At 40.9% G+C, this 9,124-nt stretch overlaps 1 long non-coding RNA gene across 1 annotated transcript; it reads left to right on the top strand.

Annotated features, from left to right (window-relative positions):
* Positions 1-1,415: 1,415 nt before the first annotated feature.
* LOC115837224 lies at positions 1,416-7,675 on the top strand. The gene is made up of 4 exons (XR_004032240.1): positions 1,416-1,688; positions 1,796-1,963; positions 6,579-6,633; positions 7,510-7,675. It is a non-coding gene; the product is annotated as an uncharacterized LOC115837224 (long non-coding RNA).
* The last annotated feature ends 1,449 nt before the right edge of the window (positions 7,676-9,124 follow it).

Raw genomic sequence — 9,124 nt, 5'->3', positions numbered from 1 at the left:
CAGAATTAAATAGGTACTGGAAGTTGGACTAAATGAATCCATGTCGAAGGCTCAGCATGTGACTCAGACATAGTAAAATATTCCCGTCGTTTTGCTCTTCAGAACATGATTCAAAGTCTACCATTTACGTTCTTTCTGTCATAGACAAGGAACTGAACTCAAACAGAAGAACTTATTGTTTGGGCTCTGCCACCAAAAGCTAAGTATCTTTGAACAAATTACTATTCAACTTTGAAAACCCCTTCCATAAAACTGTTGGTCAGTGACCATCTCTCCAGAGAGAAGATCTTTAAGAGTGAATCTGTGGTAAGAGGAAGGTAAGAAGACAGAGCGGTTTCTATTGCTATATTGCGTTGTTCTACCTGGAATAGAGTCTCTCCAGTCCTCTGCTTGACTGGATTTAGGATGTTCGGGCTGAAGGATGAATTGCTTAATGGAGTTGGTAGCTTCTGTGGTCACTAGCCATCAGGTGTATAGAACTGTAAAATCACAGAACTGGAAGGTTCACTAGACGTCATCTGATACAAAAACATTTGCCTAATGAAAAGATGTCTCCACATTGACTGGTTGCAGTGGCTCGTGCCTATAATCCCAGCCCTTTGAGAGGCCGAGATGGGAAGACGGCTTGAGCCCAGGAGTTCAAGATTACAGTGAGCTATGATTGTGCCACTGCACTCTAGCCTAGGTGAGAGACTGAGACTTGAAAAATAAAAATCTCTCCACAAGACCACTGATAAGTGATGTCTGAAATGGTGGCTACCGGAACATAGGAATGGAGCTCTTGCCACCTTTCAAAGCAGCTTATTCTGTTCTGGGATGGTTCTAGATGTTATACCATTTCTATATTGAACTGACATCCACCACCTTTTTGTCTTGGATATACCCTCTTGAATCACAGAGAATAATATCTACAACATTCCTAAACTTCCCAATTTCCTTCAAATGTTCTTCATATGGCATCCCCAAACCCTTTACTTCCCTGGTCACCTTTTTAGTGCATACCTCATTTTGTTGCAATTCCTTGTGCATAATTTGAATCTAGCCCTTCTACTGGGCGAACAATGCAGATTTGTGGAAATCTAGACTATGAAGCCAAGTGCTGTATTTGTCTTTTTCCACTAGCAACTTGTAAGGGCTGAAATGTTGTAGGTACCCCCATAATATTTATTGAATGAGTTGTTTTTGTTTTTTCGAGACAGAGTCTCGTTCTGTCACTCAGGCTGTAGTGCGGTGCTGTGATCTTGGCTCACTGCAACCTCAGCCTCCTGGGTTGAAGCAATTCTCATGCCTCAGGCTCCAGAGTAGCTGGAACTACAGGTGTGCACCACCACATCCAACTAATTTTTGTATTTTAGTAGAGACGGGGTTTCACCGTGTTGGCCAGGCTGGTCTTGAACTCCTGGCCTTAAGCGATTCTCCTGCCTCTGCCTCCCAAAGTGCTGGGGTTACAGGTGTGAGCCACTGTACCCAGCCTAAATGAGTGAGTCTTTAACCTTCCCTCTAGTTGACTTGAGTAGAACTCCAAGGAATATCAAAGTCAATTCTCCTTCTAATAGATGGTAAATGAAGCCCTTTGGATTTGAATAAAGAGAATGGTTCTCTCTCTCTCTCTCTCTTGCCCTTGCTCTCTCTTGCTCTCTCTCTCTCATCCTCCCAGGAAGAGCCAGATTAGACTTATTGGGAGGCTGGTAAGTTATGCTTTAATATGTTAAACTAGGTGGAAACACCATTACTAGAAAATAATTTAGACCTTGGGCACCTTGGACTCAACATGTGTTGTACTGATGTTTTCCAGTGCCTTGGTGATTCATACAACTTTCTAGGATCTTTTGATTAACAGAGAAAAAGTCATAAGATCAGCAAGAGGAGAAACTGTAGATTTGCCTCAACTCAACATGTTAACTAATCACCTGACATCTGCATAAGACCACCTCTTGGCACCTGGCTACACAAGCTGAAATGGGTAATTCACTAATTACTTGGGTGTGTGCTCCTTTAAATGAGATGTGGAGTGGGTGACTATTTGGGGGACTCCACTGGAGTGAAACACAGCTGTTGAATTATTTACATTTGAATTATTTATGTTCACTTGAAAAGCACAGAACACAAAAGTCCTGTGATTTCACCTCAGCATTTCCAGCCTCCATGGACAGATTTTGGCTGGTGCTTGAGATCCAGGTCCTGTCTCTAGCAGGCCCAATTGCGAGGTATGACTTAACCCTCTGTAAAGGGCTGTTGATTGGCGGGCACCTCTCTTTGAGGACAAGAAAATAATCTAATAGGATTTATTATGCCTCTGAATACTTCCAGTTTTAGTGCAATTAAATTAATGTGAACATATTTTTCTGTGGTGCTGTCTTGCACTAGGCTCTCGCATGCTGTGTGTGTGTGTGTGTGTGTGTGTGTGTGTGTGTGTGTGTTGGGGGGAGGGGCATGTGCACTTTGTTTTATTTTATATTTTCATAAATAGCGAGGAGACTGAAGAGGGCATGGACAACCAGAACTCTAGTTCTTGGCAAGGAATTGCAAAGTGAAGGAAATCAGCTTTAAAAGCTTTTTTGGCCCCTCACATTATTATTAAGCAAAACCTAACAAGGATATGAGGAAGGAAAGGAGGCAGTATACTTTTCAAGGAAACTATCTTGAAACTATTTAGAGACATGCTATCTACAGTTTCTATTAAAACAAACAAACAAACAATAAAAAAAAGTTCTCAATACCTTCTTTTCCTCCTAAGGTTTAAAATAATCCTTAAAGCCAATATAATTACAGCATTTACTTCCAGTCTACATCCATTTTGTTAGCCCTCTCCAATCTCAACCTCGCATATCCTTTACCGCTAGAAACCACCTCATTTTAACTGAAAAAATAAAAAAACTGTAAAACAAAAGCAAAGACTCGTAATGATATATGGCTTTAATTCTTAGCAAAGACAAACCATTACAGATGAGCATAAATTAAATGACTAACAACAAAATCTGTGCTTTACTTGGTGATCCTGGATTGACCTTTTCCTAAGATGTACTTCTGTTGTGGTCCCTGGGAAGAAATACCTATTGAGGGACAGGATTCTGATTGTAAAGAAATGATTATAATTCACAGTGCAGATTAAATGTTCACAAACAAGCTATTCATTTCTCCTAAACTTCCCAGCCAAAACCCCACTAGACTATACTTTCACAACTCCTGCATAAGAATTTCACTAACAGTTCAGGCTATCTTCTTTCCAGTTCCCACTATACCTATTGCTGACTGTTGGAATTCTCCACCACTAAGCGTGGGCAGTCTGACTCACTCTAGGGTCTGAGAATTGGGGCCTCCACATCATGAAGTTCAAGGCTTCTGAAAAATAAGGAACATTAGACAGTGTAACCACACCAGTTAAATAAAGACCCAAGGCAAAATCATGCTGGGGAAACCTTCCAGATTTTAGTGAGGACCTGCTGATTTCAAGTTTTCTTTCTTTCTTTTTCGTTTTTTTTCTGAGACAGAGTCTTGCTCTGTTGCCCAGGCTGGAGTGCAGTGGCTCGATCTCTGCTCACTGCAACCTCTGCACCCTGGGTTCAATGGATTCTCCTACCTCAGCCTCCAGAGTAGCTGGGACTACAGGTGCACACCACCACGACTGGCTAATTTTTGTACTTTTAGTAAGGATGCGGTTTTACCATCTTGGTCAGGCTGGTCTCAACCTCCTGACCTCAGGTGATCCACCTGCCTCAGCCTCCCAAAGTGCTGGGATTACAGGCATGAGCCACTGCACCTGGCCAGTTTTCATTTTTGCTTCTATTCAAAAAAAGATTTAGTGTAAGGTATTTATTAATATGTGGCTTCTTGACCTTCTAAGTGATTATTGAAAAGTATGCAGTGTGAAGACCTTAATCCCAAACTCTCTCTCTCTACAGCATCAGATTATTACAATTTTGAGTGCTCAGAGGACAAGCAGAGGGCAGAGCACTGCAGTGTAATATTATTTACTTGTTTATAGGTCTGTCTTCCCCCACTCAGCAGGAAACTCTATCAAAGGCAAGAACTGTGCCCTTTGCATCTTTTTATCCCCACTGCCTTGTTTGATGCCTGGTACGCAGCCAATAAATATTTGTCAAATTAATCCATGAAGGTAAATTGAAAGCACACCATTAGTGTTAATTGGCAAGACCTTCTGTGGGCAAGTAAATGTGCCCACTAAGCCCTGGTAACCACAGTGTCTTTTGAGGCCCAACATTAAGCCCTTTTTCATTCTTATTGCCAAGCACAGAGCCTAAGAAGGCCTCAGTTTGATTTCCATATTTGGATCATGCTGAGTGCAGACCCCAGTTCTATAATCCATTTCTTTCTGAGGCTGTTGGCATCTCTGGAGTCGGAAAGTAACATCTGCTTCAGTGAGCTGATTACCCAATGAGAAAAAAGAGGTAAAGGCCAGCGTTAGGTGGGGTCTGACTTAGCTTCAAAGCAGGCATATGGCATGTATCTTAATGAGAATTTGCATATTCAGGAAAGATACTTCTGAAGGGCAAATTAACTGGTTCAAGACAGAGCACATAAATACAATGTGTCTGATCAGATTGCCCTTAGTTGATGGTGCGCTGTCTTGTAAAAGCCTTCATATTTATTTTTCCCTTTCAGTTCCCATTGCATCACTCTGGTTGGTGCCCCAGTTTACCTCAACTCTGGATTACTGTAGTGGCTCTTCCTATGGTCTGTCTTTGCTGGATGTCTCTCTGTACCAAATCCTGCTCCACAAACTAGAATGTTAATCTCTCTAAATCCAAGGCTCAAAAACCAAGGGTTCATTTGCCTTGGTTCGCTCAGAAAGCTTGGCTCAAAATCAAGACTTTCATTTGCTAAAAAACCAGGGCTTCCGTTCTTTTCCTGGCACTCAAGTATTTCCTTGAGGATCTGGTCTTAATCTACATTTCCATGCTACCTCACTACCGAGTTTAAATCCATCTCTCCATCCCACCAGGCTGGTCCATTCATTCATGAAGGGTTTCCTGATTCCTTTCTGCTATCTTTATTTGTCCTAACTGCATACAAAGTCCTATTTACATTGCTTCTGCCCACCTATTCAGGTTCAGTTCTCATCTACTCCACAAAGCCTTCTGTTGTCATTCTAGTCATCACCAACAGTTCCTTATCTGAACAACTATAGAACTATAGGACACTGGGAGGGAACTAATATGTATCTATGTTTTAAGAATCTTTTGGTTCAAACATTATTCAGTAGGATAAAAGCATGGGTTCTTTTGAAATTTCAATGTCAGCTCACAGAATTTCCAATGTGGGGACCTCCTGTGATGCAGAGAACACATCCCCAGTATAATGAGATAAGACAAGTGTGCTCTGTCCAGTTCACGTCTTTTGTCCCTTTTAAAAATAACAATGTATTAGAGTTATGTCTAGAGGTGAGCAGGATCAGCCAGAGAAAGGTTTTAGTTTTAAGACAATTCCACTCTGAAGCATGAGAAGATCCAAGTGAAAAAAAAAAAACTGTTGATTTGGATCTGAATGGTGACAGCTTGTGGGATTGGCTGGTTAGAGTATAAGGCATAGTGGCAGAATGAAACTGAATTATCCAAGAAGAGGAGGGAATCCCAGCAAAGAAGGTGTTCCCAGGCATCCATACAAGGCAGAAACATAGAAACACAGCAGAAGTTGGCTTGTGGAGAATGAGAATGGCAACAAAATCTGCCCTATGTTTTGAACTCTATATGGATTTCTGAGCAGTTATGAGTTAGATTAAGTTATTTCTGGTGATGGACTGATCATGTATCCATTTGCGGGAGATGCAGAGAATAAGAGCAAGGATCCATCAGCCCGTAAGGGACTAGATCAAGGGGCCCTGCCAGAAAGATTCTCCTGTGGAAGTAGGAGGAGACCGTGGTGGTTGTGGTGGTGGTAGAGATGAATATGACATCAGGGGGAAATCTACCTGATTGGTTCGTGTAGCCAACAGAAGGGAAGACCATTTATCTAATGTCAGCTACATAAATTTTATTAGCAATGCCTAGAATGAAACAGCTTCCAAAGTGCTAGATTTAAACCTAAAGACTGAAACCTGCCACTTATTCCACAAACACTCCTGGCAGTTATAATTTGTAAGACTTTGTTTTTTAGAACATGTTTTTCAAATATTTTTGGTCACCTGCAGTAAAAAATATCCTATACAGGCTAATGTTTCATGGAAAAAAAACACATTTACTGAGGATAAAATACAAGGCATTTTGATTTTTTTTCTAATTTGGTCTGGTCTTTTTTATTTAAAAAATGCTGGCCAAGACCTACTAAATTGACTTCATGACCCACTAATTTAAGACTATGTTAGAACAAGCAGGCCTGGCTGACCTCTAGACCAGAAGACAAGAGCTGAGAGAGACCCAGCAAACCCTGCTTCTGAGAGATTGCCAGGGGTACTATTAATGGAAGATTATAAAGGTCTCTTTTAACTTTTAAACTTTATCTTTTATTGCTTTGACCCTGTTGTTGCAGTAAAACTCCTTGAGAAACCACACAGGGATGGAATGCTTGCTTAGAGACATGAGAGTAGCCTAGAATCTAAGAATCTGTGCTTCCTTCTACAGTTGTCTTTGGAAAAAGAATAGACATTCATGGCAGACCAAAGACCACTCTCTGAAGGTAGGACCATGTTTTTATATCCCCTTCAGCACCCAACATGGTGCCTCACATGAGGAAAATCCTCAATATAATGGTTAATCACATATTTTGAGATTCATACATCCTGGAAGAGCATCTTTCAACTTTTAACAGGTATTTCCCCTTTTGATAAACATGTACTCACATTGCTGACTATATAATCCCAGATTCTGATCCAGGACCTTTCACCTATCTATGCCTCCATTTATGACTACCCTCTCTAGAAGATGAATAGAAAAGGAAATCAGCATTTGTTTTTTAAAAACTATTAAGCTCCAGGCACACGGCAAAATGTATCTCATTTAAATCATGCAGCAATTTTATGAGATAGGCATTATTTAAGTAACCAGTTAAGATAAAGTAACCAGAGCGGTATGAGGTTAAAAGACTTGACCAAGGCCACAGAGCTAGGACATGGCAGAGCCAGGACTTGAATTGCCACATCTGGATGATTCTGAAGCCTACATTCTTTGCATGACTTCAGAGTGGGTCTTACATGGAAGTAGGCCTTTCAGAGCTTCCTAGAATGGATACTAATCTGGGTGCAAGTGTTAGCTCTTTCAAAACTCTCTTTGTATTGATCAGCCTCTTTGGATCTAAGTTTTTTCACATGATCTGAAATGTGAATCATGCCCTTCTCACAACAGAACAACTGTGAAGATGAAATGAAGTAATAATTTATATGAATTATACAGAAAGACCATTTTATAAATGTGAGATGCCATGTAATGCCTTGACTTCCTTGACTTACCATAAGGGGTAAGGATAAATGTGATAACTTTTGTAAATTACTTGGCATCCTACCTGAAAAATTATATATGCTCAATAAGTGTTCATTTTCTTTTCTTCTTCGTTAAGGTGTTGTATGAGAAATCCACATAGGAGCAATCCAAGAAAACCATGCAGGTAAATGCTAGTCTGGAAAGACAGAAGGAAAACATGCCAAGTGGAGCCCACCGGAAGGACAGCAGTCAGAGCTCAAGAGCCCAGCTTTAAAAGGCATGTGTTCACTGATGTGCTTTAAAATCTGTAATAAACTGTAGTATACTCTGGTAGTGAGGAAGAGTTGAGGCACCTGGAGAACTGGAAGACTATTTGAAGAAGATGATGATACCTACTGATCATGTGAGTCAAGACTTTGGAGTCTTGTCTATAATTACATGAGTGGCCTCCAATGGTGAAGATTTGAATTCAAGGTTGCCAAGCAACAATTTCAGAAGGGCCTCCTTGCCTTTAGAAAATAAATGGGAAACTGGCTCAAGCTGCCTTTATATCTATCTGTCTTGGGTAGCCTCAGCAGTATGCATTAGCTTGGGGGAGGAGTAAGGAAATAGGAGATAGTTTTATTCCTATTCGAATTAACCCATTTATGCCAGAGGTCACAAATCTTTGTGTGTGAAAAATCAGACCTTGGCTATGACCTTGAGCAGTAGGATATAAATAACTCCCACAAGCTTAGCATTCCAATAATGGAACACTAGGCATACATGCGTTAAGGTTCATTAATATTTAACTGCTTTCCAATGTCTGTATCAGTAGATATCATCAGCTTCTTCAAATAGACTTCCAGTTCTCCAAGAGCCTCAACTCTTCCTTACTACCAGTGTATACTATACTTTATTACAGATTTTAAAATTAGATTCTCCTAAGGAGAAGTCAGAGGAACCAGGGAACGAGGACTTGCTTTTTCAAATCCTCTTTCTTTTCCAGCATTTCTACCCTAGCTGCTGGATTTCCAAGCTAATCACCTACAAGTTACACTTCTTCTTCCTGTCACTTCATCTCACATGCATTTCATGGGCATCTTACTCTATTTATGTGGCTTTGTCCCCCAATGTATAGGAAAGCTCTGCTTGAGGGTGTTGTTAAAGAAAATTCCCAGCCGTAGCTCACAGGAAACAGGAGAGAAGGAATCTTCAAGTCACTGCCAAGGCCCAGTTTCAGGATGGATAAAGAGAACATTTTCCTGGTGTCAGTGACTTGGATCTTCTGCCACTGAAAATGTCATGGGCAAGGCTAGGAAGATCTTAAGGTAGTTCTCAGGGTTGTGAAAATCAAGTGAGCTACTAGAAGTAAACATGCTTTATAAATTATGAAATGTTTCACAAATGCAAGGGAGTATTTGTGTCAGAGGCTGGAGGGCCTAAGATTCACCTCTCCTCCCTTCCATGTTCTGACTGACAGAGAATAGGTATAAAGATAACAGGCCAAAGGGAACAAGTATAGACTTTGCTATGGGTAGAGAAAATACCCACATCCCTCAAAATGCAGAGTCTACTAATGTCTGGATTAGAGAACACAGCTTGGAACTGAGGCCAACATGAAATCTTTCCAATACGCTCCTGAACCCAAGCCATAGTATCTCCCTTACAGGTTGACTCCATCTGAGAAACAGGCGCCAAATCCATTCACCCAATTAGCTGTGGGCCTGGGAGTGGAAAGGAGCTCAAGAGTTGTGGTACCCAGACGGCTC

This window comes from Nomascus leucogenys, chromosome 11, assembly GCF_006542625.1.
Source record: "Nomascus leucogenys isolate Asia chromosome 11, Asia_NLE_v1, whole genome shotgun sequence".
Classification (NCBI taxonomy): domain Eukaryota; kingdom Metazoa; phylum Chordata; class Mammalia; order Primates; family Hylobatidae; genus Nomascus; species Nomascus leucogenys.
Note: the sequence above shows the minus strand (reverse complement) of the source record. Positions and strands in the feature narration are given on the sequence as shown.